Genomic DNA, 17,990 nt, shown 5'->3' on the forward strand with positions numbered 1-17,990 from the left:
TCCCTCCTAATAATTATTTATTTCCTTAGAATCAAGAATAAGGCCATAATTAGAGGTAGGCCTAAAAGGAAAATAGATGAATAGAAAGAAGGACCTCCTACTCAACAAGTTATGATTTGGGATGCCTCAAAGTTTACATAGGAAGAATTTGCACATGAAGTTAGTGACTCAATTAGAGCTTTTGAAAGTGTTAATGAATGGTCAATAAACAACATGAAGAAAGGTATAAAATAACAATGGTAGAATATTATTGAAATTTAATGAATGGTCAATAAACAACATGAAGAAAGGTATAAAATAACAATGGTAGAATATTAATGAAATTTAAATCAAATTATAGAAGCAACAATCACATATTGAATTAGAATATCAAAAAATATTATCGTCCTTTGAAGCAACACCATGACCATCTCAAATAATTGGACAATGCGTTGAAGTTGGAAATTTAGAAAGCTCAACAAACTTCTACAAATTCCATGGTAGAAAAAGATGCACAAATTAATCATTTGAACTTACATGTTAAATAGTTATAAGGAAGTTGCAACGACACCAATCTATTTAAAGAAGAAGCTCTAGATGTAAAAAACGATCTTTGCTCATGAAGAATTTTACTAGAACAACAATGTTACCAGCTTAACGAGAAATTTATTAAGTTCTTGCGTTTTGGAGGTCAAATCAAATCATGAATTTCATGTTGATTTTGAAAAATGGTGATACAACATTACTCTCTTTCTTTTTTCTTTCTTTTTTGATCAGGGTTAAAATTCCAACATTTTTTAAAAATGGCATTAAAAACCAATATTATGATTATGAAAGACATGAAAAACCACTCTGAAATGAAAAAGTGGTGATGCAACATCACCTTTTTTTTCAATGCTAAAATTCAAACATTTTTCAATCATGGCATTAAAGACAAAATGTTATGATTGAAAGACATGTAAAAACATGTTGAAACACAAAAGTGGTAATGCAACATGACCCCCTTATTTTATGATTAAAATTCAAACATCTTTCAACCCTCTATACCATTAAAATTAAAAAAATATAAAAACGAATGTGAATCTAAAAATACCATTATATAAAATTTATTTAATTGTTAACTATGGATTATTATTTATAATATATATATATATATATATATATATATATATATATAAAAAAATATATATATATATATGAAAGAAAATCAATTAAGGAAAAAAAAAAATATAAAAACCTTAAAAAAAAAAAAAAACCTTAAAAAAAAAAATCAAAATCTTTTAAAAATTCAAAAAATACAAATTGAAAAATTGAAAATATAAACTAATAAAACATTTATAAAAATAAAATAAAATAACTCATAATTATATTTTTAAAAATTATAAAATAAAAATGGAATTTTAAAGATAAAAATTAAAAGTAAAAAATTAAAGTATATAATTAAAAATAAATTAAAATTAAAAAATTAAAATTCAATATTTAAAAAAAATTACAATTAAATAATAATATTTAATTAAAAAACTTATTATTATTATTATTTAAATAAATTAAAATTCATTGTTTGTCTAGTACACAGTGTTGTGCGGGGTGGGGGAGTTGGGGGTGGGGCGAGAAGGGGGGTGATGCTTAACATCGCCTATCTGCTCACAAGGTCAGCTAGGTAGCTAGTGGCACCACCCATTGCCCCTCCCCCTTGCATATTATATATATATATATATATATATATATATATATATATATATATATTTATTTTTTAAATATGTTATGTTCTTAATATGTCGTTGATGGTAATCAATCGTTTCTTGTTCTTATTTATCTACTGCTCTTATTGGTCTTTATATTTTTGGATGTACCAGGCTCTTATTTTATGTTTTGGTAACTTTATCCCAACCAATAAATCTAGTAGGAGTGGGGCAAGAAAAATTTTGTGGAGTTTTAACCAACAATCTAATATTTTCTTGAACTAATAGAAGCGCTTAGACTTACAAAAAAAAATTATAAATAGGTTAAAATTTTTCTTTTTTAATTTTTGATTATATATATATTCAATTTTCATTTATTTATTTTTACTTTAATTTTTAAGTTTTTTTTGTATCTAGAGGAATCAACAACTTGGTTAGGCTCGTGAAAATGTGTTGCTTCCAACTAATACCACTATACCTCTAGGGGAACCCATGTACACCCCCATGCATGGCTCATATGATTTTTTAGGGGGTATTTGAACCTCAAACCACACATGTGACAAAGACTTCATATCATGACTATCACTAATATACCTGGCATCCTATGGGATTTTATGTATTTTTGTAATTTATTTTTTTATTGTTGGGGCCTTTATTTTCAAAGGAATTAAGAAGTTTTAGCAATGAGTCAGAAGGTTGAGAAAAAGTGGCAGAAATGATCAGTGGAGAGTTGCGGGAGTAATAGATGAGAAAAGGGAGGAACTCATGGAAGACTGGCAGTTACAGAGGGATGACGGGAAGGAGCAAGCACAACTGAGTGGGAAAAGAACAAGGACAGTTGAGGGATGGAAACAACCGAGCAAGGGAGAAGGTGGAGAGCTCGAGAAGTAACCGACAGTCCAGGTTGGCGCGCAGAGAGAAGGAAGAACAAGTGAAAAGGCGGAAAGGAGAACATTGAACAATTGTTGTTACAAAGCTAGGAGAGTCGCTCTGTATATGTTGTTTCATATGCTTATGTATTGTTCTGTCTAGAGTTTTTGTATGTTGGAAAGAGGCCTTGAACCTAATGTAATGCTATTTCTACTAAGATTAATGATGAAGAATGCTATTGCTATTCAGATTAATGATGAAGACTGTTATTGGGACCATCGTGTGTTAGTTGCATGTTAATCTAGTTCTTTAAATTTTTTATTTATGCATATATTTAAGTAATATCTCTTTTACAAGTATGTATGACCTGTTGCGATCAGAAATCTGTGTAGAATGATTCAATGTTCTTTGCCTCTTGGTTCTTTGATATGATTCCTCCTGATACTAGATTCCAACTCCCATCTAACTAAGGTCGCGGCACACCTTAGGTGAGACTCCTTACCCATTCTGGGTAAGGTGAAAATGCCGTTGTTATGCTAGACTACAATTTAGCTTTGTTGGCCCCTGTGCCCAAACCCGGGGTCTCAACCTTGTTATTATTTTTGCGCCAACAAATGGTTCTATTGTCGGGACCTTGAAATTTTAAAAATGGGTTTGGAATATGGTATCAAGGATATCTAAGAAAGAACTTCAAAAAAGGTGGAATGAGCAAGTGGAACAATTTGTTTCTCAGCAAGCTAAATTTCGCTGACGAAGTATTGGGAATTTGAAGGAATAAATCTTGTACTAGGAACCGACTAGTGATCAATACGAGATCTTCTAGTGCAAGTTTCCAAAAGAACTTTACCACTGATTGTAGAGACTGCAAGTGAAAGGAAATCCCAGAGGAGAAAATCCATCTCGTTGCACCTAGACTCAAGTGGACCTTATTGAGGTACATCGCCTTGATACAAGGAGCGACATATTTCTAGGTACAGACCACGTTAGAGGACTACATTATTGAGTTTGCAACATAAAGTCATCAGTCTTTTTCGAAATCTGAAGCCGTGTTCTGATCGGGGTTGCGAGGGAAGCTACTGAAGTAGGTTACCCTGTGAATTAAGGTTCTAATGGTGGAAGAGGGCTGGTTGGTGTTCCAAAACCCAAGAATTGCAACTTAAACACCTAGTACTCGGGGAAGGACCTAAAGGGAGGGATGCTACCGAACGAGGAACTATGTGAATGTCACAAGGATGGACGTAAATGAATTTTGAAAGGCCGGGGATCTAAGAGAGCAAAGGAGAGCGTGGTAGCTGATAAATGGCAGGAGAGGGCTATACATGCGATTAAAGGCAGAAAACGAGTTTTCACCAAGCAGGAGAGGTGTTAAGAGATCTGGAGGAGGAATAAAGTGTGGAAGAAAGTCTAGTGAGAAGGGCAGACACGACCGCAACAATTGTGGGTCCGGAAGGTGATAGGGATCTAACCCCTACATTAGAAATGGAAATTTTGGATGGATTGGGACACCTAGGATCAGAGGAAAGCCTAAATGATGACATGTAACTAGCTATAAGGATACTATTTTCTTATATGATGTGTCCAAAGGAATCGACAATCTACCTCCCTGAAGCTCAGGTAGTGTCTCCCCCAACCTTCCCCTGGTACTCTATCATAATCCTGACAAATTCCTATCTAAGTTAATCAAAACTATAAGAGTTCACAGTGTGCATGCTAATTACAAAGCTAGTGCTAGTAGCAGTGGAACTAGTAGTAGTGGTATGAGTCTACAAGGATCATTACAACCTGTGTGGGGATTTGTACTCCTATCACAGGCTCAGTAAAAAATGGCAAGATTATTCACTAGGTATATTTAATTCTATGGTAAAGGGAATGCCGATGTAGAGAAAATTGGTATCCATGTGAAGCCATCTGAGGGCCCATCAAACACTAGATGATGTGAAGTTAATTGAATTCCAAACCACTCCTAAAGAAAGGGCCTTGAGATGGTTCATAAAGTGGTTAGAGTTACACCATAATCCAATTATGGATGATGTTAAAAGAGAATTTGTGCAAGAATTTAAACTTCCCTAGGAAATTCAGCGAGGGTTGTCGGAACTATGAGAAATAAAACAACGAGAGGGAGAGACTGCATGGGAGTTGATACAGATATTTAAGGATGTAATTGGTAAACTAAGATACCTAATAGATCCAAAGCATTAACAAGATTGGTTTATCAAAGCACTACTTCCTCTCATCCGTACGCCATTGATGCAACAAAAAATTGATATGCTTCAAGATGCTTTAGATAAAGCAACTCATATTGAAGCTATGATAGGATACCCACATGAGTATTGGTGGGGGGAGAAACAACTCATGATCCATTCATTTTATTTCTACAACATCAAATTGTGAGCTTGTCAGAGAAGTTGAAGGATCTGAAACCAGCACGCTCGGTGTGACCAAACATATGGTGTACAACCTACTTAGTGGAAGGTCATGTTGCTACAAAATTCCCAATGTTTCGAGGTGCAAATGTTACATCTACACCAATAGGAACACCTAGGTCTACACCTATAGTAGGAGTTGTGCAAATAGGGTCACAAGGGTTATCCGCAGGGCACAACCAATTTCAGGTGTTCCCGAATCAGTAGAGTTTAGTGAAACCAGAGTGTTGTGAGGTATGTAGGGGATATGGGCATCCCCCTTGTCTGTTCCCGATATTGAAAAATACTCCAACGTTCCAAATAACACTTACTGTGAATTATGTGCTTCAAAAATTCACCATATTTATCAATGTACAACACTAGTTTCTTTAGCTAATTGGTTAGACCAATCAACCTTCTGAATCAATGAGACTCCTCGAGGGTGAGGAGGAGGAGGAACAAGAGGAGGAAGGGAGGCAAAGGCCCAGTTCATTGTTAAAATTGTGATCAATAAGGGAATCTTGCACGAGATTTCCCACTACCAAGAAGACCATGGTGTTCTTAGTACAAGGTCAACACGCATGAAATAGAGGATTGTCAAGAACTGATTGCAAAGTGGGAAGAGCGAAACTGCCAGAGGGGAGAAAAATTAATTAATGCGGAGCCAAGGTTGTGAAAGGTGGCCCCCATCTCAAATATCAATTTAGTCACACATGGAGACAAAAATACTGGAGCTGACATGGGAGCCACGGACAACCCATGATTATAAGACTAGCCTCCCTAAAGTGCTCATATGACCTTGAACAACAGAAGTAGTATTACAAGGAAGCCACATAAGTTTTCAAGAATCTGATAGGAGGTGGAGCGCCACAGAAGGAGCAACCAAGATCTCTTAAAGCTAAGAGCCCAGACCTACCATGGTTTGATGTTCGACCCATTTTAGAATGGTTCAGATTATTTTTTCAAATCATGAACGACGACTAGATGTTGGGGCGTTGTGGAAAAGTCTAAAAGTGGCTATCCCAGACGAGGCGGTTGAGGGAGGAGTTATCTCTACCAGCCTACCTGAAAGACACTCTAGGAGGGTGTGGATGAATAAGAAGAGAATATGAAGAGATTTATATATTGATGCTCAGATTTCGGGGTTCCATATTAAGGACAACGTGTTGGATCTAGGCTTAGATGTCAACGTTTTTCCAAGAAAAACATGGAATCCCTCGGAAATCCTCAGTTGGCATTTTCACCAATCAAAATGCGTATGGAGAATCAATATTTTATCCTCCTGATTGAATGACTGGAAGAAATGGAAGTTGATATAGTGGGGGTGAAGACCCATGAAAAATTCGAAGTGATAGACATCATGGGGGACAAGGACCCCTACCTGGTGTTGCTCGGGATAGACTGGGCCTTTGAGAAATACACCATAATCGATTTGAAGAAGGAATTGATGACTTTTGAAGTAGAAGGGGTTAGGGTCATTCAAACTCTAGACCCCTATCAAGGACCAAGATTTATAGAACCGACAGATGATAAATAAGAACCAAGATTGTTGGATCAAATGTATAGACCAATAGAAAGAAGAAGGGAGGACTACATCAACCCAATAATTGAAGGATCCATCAGGTGGTAGAGCATTCAGAGTTCAAAGGTTGGCTCGGAAGTTCCTTATGATGATTGGTAGCTGGGTGGATATGAAATCAACACTAGACATTGCACCATAATCTGTCCGATCAACTGGATTGGTGCTGAGGTACGAGACTTTCCTATTTTCATTGGTATAGATTCAACCAATTATTTTATTAACAAAATTGATGCAATTGTTCTTGAAGAACACAAAGTACCTCTATTAAATGTTTCATTACAAGAAACATCAGAAAGGCAGTAGGGAGTTCATCGTAACGACCTTTGAGAATGGGAGAAGATAAAAATAGAAATGGAAGTCGATTCAGACAAGCGGGGGAGTACCCTCAATATTTCATAAAGTACATGGGGGAATCTGACCCTTGACAACATTTGAAAAATTGTAAGGATAGATGGAACATGGAAAAAATTCCAAATGAGTTGTGGGTGCATGGTTTTATACACAACCTAGGAACCTTTCCAAAATCTTGGTGTGTACAAAAAGAAATGAGGAGACAGTCTGGAGATTGGAATAGTTTGGCTAATCAGTTTGTCACTAGATTTTCTTTCTCAGATAGTGAAAAAAGGTTGACTGAGGCGTTGTAGGTTGTCAAGAACATTTTTCTTATAACAAGTTAGCTAATCGAGGGGTGCATAGGTCAGAAGGCTCTAGAGCATATTTATGAGTCCGGATATCATGAAGTTTTAGCCTGTGTGAAGCTGGACAGAGAATCAGATGACGATGATCTGGAGGAATTACGACATCTCTCATTCAATGAAACTAAAGGGGAAATGGACATCAAGGATGGACCTGTGATCAATGCTCCACACTTACTCCCATTGAAGTTGTGGAAACATAACATCTAGACTGATGAAAAACTGAAGTTAGCCTAAATTGGAGATTATTGGGATGAGAAGACTACAAAGGATGTCTTCAACCTCATAAGAGAATATGAAGACTAGTTCCCATCATATTTTGCAGAAATGAAGGGAATTAAGGGGGAACTAGGGGAGATGAAAATCATGTTAAAACTAGATGAAAATCCAATAAATCATCGACCAAATAGGCTGACCTCGAGGGTTAAGGAGAAAGTGAAAAAATAAATAGATAAGATGTTGGAAGCATGGATTATATTCCTAGTGGATGAAGCAGAGTGGGTAAGTATGATCATTATAGAAAAGAAGGACACTACAAAGATAAGGGTCTATGTGGACTATAACAGTCTGAACAATGCCTATGTTCATGATCCTTTTCATACTCCATTTAGTGATGAATTTTGGCATTATGGCACAGGTATTGTCCTTGATGGCAACTCACTCAAAGGGAAGATCATAGTTCAGGCTCTCAGAATGAAAGAAAATGAGGTATACGCAGGTTCATCTTATCAAAATTGCGTATACACGCGGGTGTACCAATCAAAAGGCACGTATACGTATGCACGCACTTTCATACAAAGAAAAGCGCGTACATGTGGGAAAACTTATTGGTGGTCCATGGTATTTAGTCCGTCATTTTTGAACCTATGGTTTCTGTCCTTAGTATTGCATCCAAAGTGTTGAACCCTGGTATTGAGTCCCTAGTATTGGATCTCTATGGTTTTGAACCATGGTGTGAGTAAGGCCTAAGTCTATAAAAAGGGAAGGAGATCATTTGGCATGGGGCAACTGAAGTATTGAATATCTTATGAAGAGCAAGATCGAGATTACTGTCATTGGGTTATGGTGTAGAACTAGATCAAGGAGGAACCTAAGCGCAAGGAGAAGGATAAGTTCTTAAGGCGGTTTGAAGAGAAGTATCTTTGTGAAATCTTTGATCTGTTATATTTGGTGCCTAACGTGATCTATAAACATGATAATCTGGGTACAACTAATGTCTGAATAAGTAAAAAGATAAATTATCTTTTATAGATCTGTACGCAGGTTCAGCGCAGCAGAGGCGCGTATACACACTGGTTCTCTAACTTAAAACAGCGTATACGCTGGATGGCCTTGATACAGAAGCGTATGCATGCAGGTTCCATATATTGAAGTAGCGTATATCTCATGAAATATGTTTTAGCTGCTTCTGTTTATTGCTGCAGTATTCTGGGTTCAGGATTGGTGTTTGGTTACTGGGACTGTTTTCTAGTTACAACATTCTGAGAAATTATTGGTTGATTCAGTACTTGTTTATTCAAAGGAGGTTGGTTAATGCAGATATACTTGATGTTTGATTGATATTCATGGATCCAGTCTGAAAATTTATGAAACGAGGTCCCTGGAAGAAAAGAGAAGGTTGTAGCCTTCTGTAGGTCAGCACCGACGTACTAGTACCTCAGCTAGTACAAGAGCTAAGGGGGTTGTAGCTCCCTTCCAAGAGAAGCTGGAGAATGAGAGAAGGTTGTAGCCTTCTGCAGGTAGCAACCTGCGTACTAGTATAAGACTGCACCAATATAGAAACATTGTAAAAATAAGTTTATAATTGAAAGAAGATAGAGACGAGTTGCAGCAGGTGGTTTTCACCCACATTGGGTTTCCACCTTATATCTTGTGTTCTTATGTGTGGTTTTCTATTCTGTTTTACTGTTCCTGGTTACTGTTCATATGGTTTGATGCATAGATTAATGATCAACATCTGAAGAATAATTTAAATTACAAGTCAGCTCATATACGCTTGTTTCCTTAACTGAAGTTGCGTACATACGCGATATTTACTAACTGAAGTAGCGTATACAAATATAATTGTGAAATGAAAAATAATTGACCTGATAATACTGACTTACCCCCCCCCCCTCTCAGTATTATTTCAAACAATTGGTATTAGAGCCAGGTCCTTCAGAAGAAGCTTGATCGCTTGAAGGAAGATCTATCATCATGAGAAACTATGAAGGAGAAGCATCAATTAGGCCACCGATTTTTGATGGAAGCAACTTCATCTATTGGAAGGTAAGAATCACTGCCTATCTTCATTCTCTTGGTACAGAATTTTGGGATATTGTGGAAACAGGATACACTTTTCCATCAACAATTCCTATAGATACGGCTGGTAAGAAGCAGTATGAAACAAATGCAAAGGCTGTCAATACTCTATTAGGGAGCCTATCTCAATCAGAATTCGTCAAGGTTATGCAGCTCAAAACTGCAAAAGAAATATGGGACAAGATCGTTATGAGCTATGAAGGAGATGAACAGGTAAAACGAGCAAAACTACAAACTCTCAAAATTCAATATGAAAATCTCAGAATGTACAATGATGAAAGTGTGGCTAACTATTTCCTACGTATAGATGAGATTGTTAATTGTATGAAAAATTTGGGTGAAGAAATAAAAGAATTTGTTTTGGTTGAAAATCTTCTAAGATCTTTGTCTTCTAAGTTTGAATCAAAAGTTTCCGCCATAGAAGAAAAACAGAATCTACAGAGCCTTACCATGTCACAGCTGCACGGAATCCTAACCGCTTACGAAATGAGAAAAGGGGGACCATCAGACAAGAGAGAAGCCGCATTCAAAGCCTTAGGAAAAGGAGATTACAATGACTCAGGACATATGTCGGAAGAAGAGGAAGAATCAAATTTTGTCAAGAACCTTCAACGGGGTTCTGGAAGATTCAGAGGTAAGCTACCTTTCAAATGTTTTGTTTGTGGAAGAGTCGGTCACTATGCTGCTAAGTGTCCTCATAAAGATAAGATTGACAAAGGTAAGGAACCAGCTAGATGGAACATAAAACATAATGTAAGTAAGAAGAGCTATTACACACATGAAGACAATGATGGACTTTCAAATAGCGATGAAGATGAACAAGGTAATGATTATAGACTTTTGATGGCTTTTGAAGATGATGATTTCTTGGATGCTATAGATGAAGAAAGTCTTTATGAAGAAATTTCTAAACTCAAAATTTGCTTAGAAGAGAAAAATATGATTATAGATACTCTGACATCCCAACTTGCTGAAATGGAGAAACACAATGAAAAGTTAGAATGTGAAATTGTGGGACTTAGAAAGGACATTGAGAAAACGAAAGCTCTTAATCTTATATTTGCTAAAGGATCTAAAACTTTAGATGAGATTATCAAAGTGCAGCGTTCTCCTCTAATCAAGACAGGTCTTGGGTATACTAAAGAAACATCTCAAGCACAGAATCCATCTACCTCCAAAAGTTATCTTGAGGCTGCAAGGAGAAGTGAACAGGTTGACAATCAACAACAAAGGCCCAATGGAGATCACCAGGTAAATTAGGGACAATTTACTTCAAGAATGAACAGAAAACACCAAGTAAATCGAGGGAAATCTACTTCAAGGATGAACAAAAGCTACAGGTAAATCATTCTTAATTTACCTCAAGAATGAATGGCTATTACAATGGAAGGTTTGATGATCGCAAGAATTTCTTCAATGGCCAATGTTTCTCTTGTCATAACTTTGGATATAAAGAAACTCAATACGTTGTCTACAAGACCATCATGACCAGAGAAGCACAAAATCGAAGGAGTGTGACTGGAATCATGAAAAGAAACTACAATAACTTTTCTGCTCTTGAAAATGAAATATAATGGTCTATCTGTAACAACTTTGGTCATGAAGATTCTAAATGCAGGAGTAGGTTTCGGAAGACACCTCAAAAGGAGCAAGCTTCATTGAGCCCAAAAACATGGAGGAAGAAAGAACCACAACTAGAAAGATGTGGTATAGCCTTATATGGGGAAGGACAGGAAAATCAGTGGTACATCAACAGTGGGTGCTCGAAACATATGACAGGTGATAAAGAAAAACTTCAATCATATAGCGCCTTAGAAAAGGAAAAGAAGGTCTCATTTCGAAATGACGCCCCTGCATTAATAAAAGGTAAAGGTTCAGTTCTTTTGAAAGAAAAGGTCAAAGCTGGGAATGTTATGTATGTTGATGGCTTAAAGCATAATCTATTAAGTGTCAGTCAAATGTGTGATCAAGGAAATGAGGTAATATTTCGATCAAATGGATGTATTGTTCGTGAGCTTGATATAGGAGAAATAGTGATCAAGGGCATAAGAACTCCAAATAATTTATACATACTCAAGGGAGGACAACAACAATGCTATCTTAGCAATAATGATGAACACTGGCTATGGCATAGAAGATTGGGGCATCTAAGCTTCTCTTAGATAAGGAAAGCACGTAAATATCAGGTGGTTTGTGATCTCCCTAACATTAGAATTCTAGACAATGCAATATATAAATCATGTCAGTTTGGTAAGCAAACCAAAACTAATTTCCCAGAGAAGGAAGGATCAGCTAGTAGGCCACTTGACCTTGTCCACACTGATGTATGTGGGCCATCTAGGAAAAGGTCACCTCGAGGAGAAGAATACTTTATATTGTTCATTGACGACTTTTCCAGGATGTGTTGGTTAGGACTTATGAAGCATAAAGACGAAGCTTTCGAAAAATTCAAAGCATTCAAAGCCTTAGTTGAAAACGAATTAGATCACAGAATCAAATGCCTCAGGTTTGATAGAGGTGGGGAATTTACCTCGAATGAATTTTTCGATTTTTGTGAAGAATGTGGAATAAGAAGGGAATTCTCTACTGCAAGGACTCCTCAGAAAAATGGAGTAGTGGAAAGGATAAACAGAACGGTTCAACAAATGGCTCGTGCTATGCTTGATGAGTCTGGAACTCCCGCAACCTTCTGGGGTGAAGCCGCATTTGCTGCAGTTACTATTCTCAACAAGGCAAACATCCGAGCAAATAGCACTCAAAATCCTCACAAACTTTGGTATGGTAAGACTCCCACGGTAAAATACTTCAAAATTTTTGGGAGAAAATGCTACATCAAAAAGACTGATGAAAACCTTGGCAAGTTTGAACCTAGAGCAGATGAAGGCATTCTCCTTGGTTACTCTCCCCACAACAAAGCATATAAGTGTTACAATAAAAGACTTGGAAAAATTGTTGAAAGTATTGATGTAGTGGTTGATGAAGAAGGAAACATTCCAAGGCAAGTAAAATCTGAAGAGTTCGAAGATGATGAGGACTATCCTTCTACAAAAAATCAGACTCATGATGAAGAAGAAACCCATGAGGCACTAGAAGAACAGATAAGGATAGAAGAAAAGACTCCATCCAGGTACGTTCAGAAGAATCATCTAGAAACTCAAATTTTGGGGCAAAAGGAGGCAGGTGTACAAACAAGAAGAACCATTTCAAAAGCTTCAAGTTATCTAGCCTTACTCTCCTCCACTGAACCACAAAATGTAAGAGAGGCATGCAAAGATGAATGCTGGGTAAAGGCCATGGAGGAAGAACTTGAGAAGATTGAAAAGAATAACACTTGGGAGTTGGTTCCTAGACCAAAAGATAAGAATGTCATAGGAACAAAATGGATATTCAAAAATAAGCTAAATGAAAATGGAGATGTGATTAGGAACAAGGCCAGACTTGTTTGTAAAGGGTATGCTCAACAGGAAGGCATAGACTTTGAAGAAAATTTTGCACCAGTTGCTAGACTTGAGGCCATAAGGATGTTCCTTGCTCTTTCTAGCTTTCAAAAGATCAAAGTATTTCAAATGGACGTGAAGTCTGCTTTTCTAAATGGAGACTTGGATGAAGAAGTGTATATTGAGCAACCAGATGGGTTTATCCTTGGAAATGATCCAAAGCTTGTATGCAGACTCAAAAAGGCTCTCTATGGCCTTAAACAGGCTCCAAGGGCTTGGTATTATCGCTTGGATAAGTACCTCCATCAAAAAGGTTTTATAAAAGGATCAACAAACATCAATCTATATATAAAAATTGACAATGATAAGCTGCTAATACTTGTTGTGTATGTTGATGATATCATATTTGGTAGCAATGAAGAAGACATGAGTCAAAATTTTGCCTTGGTGATGCAGAAAGAGTTTGAAATGTCCATGCTTGGTGAACTCACATATTTTCTTGGTTTACAAGTCCAACAAAACAAAGAGGGTATTTTTCTATCACAAACCAAGTATCTCAAGCAGATCTTGCAGAAATATGGGATGGAGGATTCGAAACTAGTGTGCACCCCTATGGTAACAGTATGCAGCCTCAGCACAAATGATGAATTAGCAGCAGTACATCAACCAACCTATAGATCCATGATTGGTAGTCTGCTCTATCTAACAGGTACCCGACTAGACATTATGCATGCAGTGGGAATAGTTGGAAGGTTTCAGGCAAATCCAAAGGAAACTCATTTTCAAGGAGTTAAGAGAATTTTCAAGTATCTTCAAGGAAATCAAAACTATGGCTTATGGTATCCTAGAGATACAAATCTCACACTTCATGCATATACAGATGCAGATTGGGCAGGAAGCGTGGATGACAGAAAAAGCACTAGTCATGGTGCATTCTTCATGGGTCCTAGATTGGTATCTTGGTTAAGCAAGAAACAGAGTTCAATTGCATTATCTATAGCTGAAGCAGAATATGTAGTTGTTGCATCTTGCTACACACAACTCCTTTGGATGATGCAAACATTGCAAGACCTTCAAATCACTTGTACTCCACCTATCTCCATTTTTTGTGATAATACAAGTGCAATCAGTATTTAAAATAATCCTGTCATGCATTCAAAGACCAAGAACATACCTATCAAGTATCATTTTCTTCGGGAACAAGTGCTTGAACAAAAGGTTAGATTGGAGTATGTTCCCTCTAAGGAACAAGTTGTTGACATACTCACCAAACCACTGCCCAGGGAGACATTTGAATACCTCAGACAGAAGCTGGGGGTAGTTGATGCATCATCTTTCTACTGAATCTTGTCTGTTTCAGAGAAAAGTGGTTGTACATGAGTTTCATGAGGAGGATCCGCATAGATACGTCGGTTTATGAAGATACAGTCGCGTATATGTTGGTTTAAAGAAAAACAGTGGGCTATCTTCAGGATGAAAGGAGTCTGATAAAGGTCTGACAGAGACCATCTGGCACAGGTTCAGGGAGAGCATATATATTCTTCTAATAATGCATTGTTGGAATTATCCAAGAAGAGCTTGGTTCAAGTACACAGTTGTTTTGGTTTCAGGAGGATCAGGTGCAGAGTGAGAACATGGTTGCTGATCTGAATGATGATTGACAGATGCTGCTGATAGTAGTTATTGATGACTTTCATAGTCTTGTCTCTATATTATGTATATCTTTTATTATCAAGGTCATGTAACGGCCTATTTTGGTTTTCCCACTATGCCTGGGATGTATGATGTGATGTGTAAACTTCTAGTGTATTCCCACTTGGTTGGGTAGATGAGTCAATATTGGTATGATCCCACTTGGTTGGGAGATGGATGTATGTATGAGTCTTTGGTGATAGGAAGGTCATTTATAATGTATAAATTCATGTTTCTTTTGTAGAACATCTTCTTGCAGACCGCGCCTACAGTCAGGGGCAGCTTGGACAACACAACAGAGCAGCGAATTCAACATGTATTCAGGGGGAGCATAACCCTTTACCTTGATGTCAAAGGGGGAGAATGTTTTTGAGTGACTTGGGGTTGCCATCAAGTCCAAAGGGGGAGATTGTTGGCATTATGGCACAGGTTTTGGCACTATAGCACAAGTGTTGTCCTTGATGGCAACTCACTCAAAGGGCAGATCACAGTTCAGGCTCTCAGAATGAAAGAAAATGAGGTATATTCGAGTTCATCTTATCAAAATCGCATATACATGGGGGTGTACCGATCAAAAGGTGCGTATACGTATGCACGCACTTCCATACAAAGAAAAGTGCGTACATGTGGGAAAACTTATGGGTGGTCCATGGTATTTAGTCCCTCATTTTTGAACTTATGGTTTTTGTCCTTGGTATTGCATCCAAAGTGTTGAACCCTTGCATTGAGTCCCTAGTATTGGATCTCTATGGTTTTGAACCATGGTGTGAGTAAGGCCTAAGTCTATAAAAAGGGAAGGAGATCATTTGTCATGGGGCAACTGAAGTATTGAATATCTTATGAAGATCAAGATCAAGATTACGGTCATTGGGTTATGGTGCAGAACTAGATCAAGGAGGAACCTGAGCGCAAGGAGAAGGATAAGTTCTTAAGGCGGTTTGAAGAGAAGTATCTTTGTGAAATCTTTGATCTGTTATATTTGGCACTTAACGTGATCTATAAACATGATAATCTGGGTACAACTAATGTCTGAATAAGTAAAAAGATAAATTATCTTTTATAGATCAGTACGCAGGTTCAGCGCAGCAGAGGCGTGTATACACGCTGGTTCTCTAACTTAAAACAGCGTATATGCTGGATGGCCTTGATACAGAAGCGTATGCACGTAGGTTCCATATATTGAAGTAGCGTATATCTCATGAAATATGTTTTAGCTGCTTCTGTTTATTGCTACAGTATTCTGGGTTCAGGATTGGTGTTTGGTTACTGGGACTATTTTCTGGTTACAACATTCTGAGAAGTTGTTGGTTGATTCAGTATTTGTTTGTTCAAAGGAGGTTGGTTAATGCAGATATACTTGATGTTTGATATTCATGGATCCAGTCTGAAAATTTATGAAATGAGGTCCCTGGAAGAAAAGAGAAGGTTGTAGCCTTCTGTAGGTCAGCACCTACGTACTAGTACCTCAGCTAGTACAAGAGCTAAGGGGGTTGTAGCTCCCTTCCAGGAGAAGCTGGAGAACAAGAGAAGGTTGTAGCCTTCTGTAGGTAGCAACCTGCGTACTGGTATAAGACTACACCAGTACAGAACATTGTAAAAAGAAATTTCTAATTGAAAGAAGATAGAGATGAATTGCAGTAGGCGGTTTTCACCCACATTGAGTTTCCACCTTATATCTTGTGTTCTTATGTGTGATTGCCTGTTCTATTTTACTATTCTTGGTTATTGTTCATATGGTTTGATGCATAGATTAATGATCAACATCTGAAGAATAATTTAAATTACAAGTCTGCTCATATACGCTCGTTTCCTTAACTGAAGTTGCGTACATACGCGGTATTTACTAACTAAAGTAGCGTATACAAATCTGATTGTGAAATGAAAATTAATTGACCTGATAATACTGATTCACCCCCCCCCCCCCCCCTAGTATTATTTACAAAAATGAAGTTTTAGGCAATGTGGCAGGGAATAAAGTCGATTATTTTACAGATAGTTTTTTTGGTTATCACCAAGTTAGGGTCGCAGAGGAGGACAAGAAGAAAACTAAATTTACCATGAAATGGGGATCCTATGCATATCATGTTATGCCATTCAAACTCAAGAATGCACTTGCGATGTTCTCAAGGATTGTGATTCACGTCTTTAGATATTATATCCATAGGTTCCTATAAGTTTATATGGATGACTAGACAGTCTATAGTTTGTTGAAGAAAAACTCTAGCCTTCTTAGAATCATGTTTGACCAATGTAGACACTTGCAGATCTCATTTAATTTTGATAAGTGTATATTTGTAGTCCCCTTTTGCACGCTCTTGGGCCACATGGTGTGTAACGAAGGAGTGTGTAGACCCTACCAAGGTTGTGGAAATCGTAAATATGGACCCACCCAAAAGTGTAAAATAGTTCAGATCCACCTTGGGCCATACAACGTACTACAAGAGGTTTATCCGCAAGTATGCCTTGATTACTGCACATATGGAGAAGTTGTTAAGGAAGGATGAACGATTCATGTGGTCAAAAGAATATGATGTTGCACTCAATATACTGAAAGAAAAAATAGAAAGTGTGTCAATCCTAGTTTACCCAGACACGAAAAATTAATTCCATGTCCACATTGATGCCTCAAGAATTTCTTTGGGTGTTGTTTTGGCTCAGCCGAGGGAAGGAAACCTCGATCACCCAATTTATTTTTCTAGTTGAATGTTGTCTACAGTAGAAAATAACTATACCAAAACTGAGCGGGAGGCACTTGCAATGGTATATTCGCTCCAAAAGTTCCGACATTACTTGCTGGGAGGCCCATTCAAGTTTTTCACTGACCATTCTGCTTTGAAGTATTTAATGAATATGTCTGTACTTAAATGAAGAATTTGCAGATGGATTTTTTATTCTAGGAATTCACATTTGAAGTAATTGTTAGTCCTGGCCAATTAAATGTGGGACCTGATCACCTCTCACGGCTGGAATCAAGAGAAAGTGGTGGATCCCTTGATGATCATCTAACACACGCCGATCTATTTCGAATTGAAGTGGTACCAAATTACTTGGGTGATAGCGCAACCTTTTTAGCTACAGGTAAATGCCCAGAAAGATACACAACAACACAACATAGACATGTGGTCGTCTGAGCTGCAGATTATCAATTGATTGCAGGAAAAAATGTAAAAATTGGCTCTTGATCAGGTGTTGCGTAGATGTTTCCTCAATCACAAGAGACATGATGTATTATGGCAGTTTCATTCAGGAGTTGTCGGTGGACATGTTAGAGGAAAGGCTACTGGAAGGAAAGTATTGCAGGAAAGACTATGGTGGCCAATGGTTTGCAAATATGCAAAGGAATATGCCAT

The sequence above is a fragment of the Pinus tabuliformis genome, chromosome 7 (genome assembly GCF_031772625.1).
Source record: "Pinus tabuliformis cultivar Carrire ecotype Pingquan chromosome 7, CPIR1, whole genome shotgun sequence".
Classification (NCBI taxonomy): Eukaryota; Viridiplantae; Streptophyta; class Pinopsida; order Pinales; family Pinaceae; genus Pinus; species Pinus tabuliformis.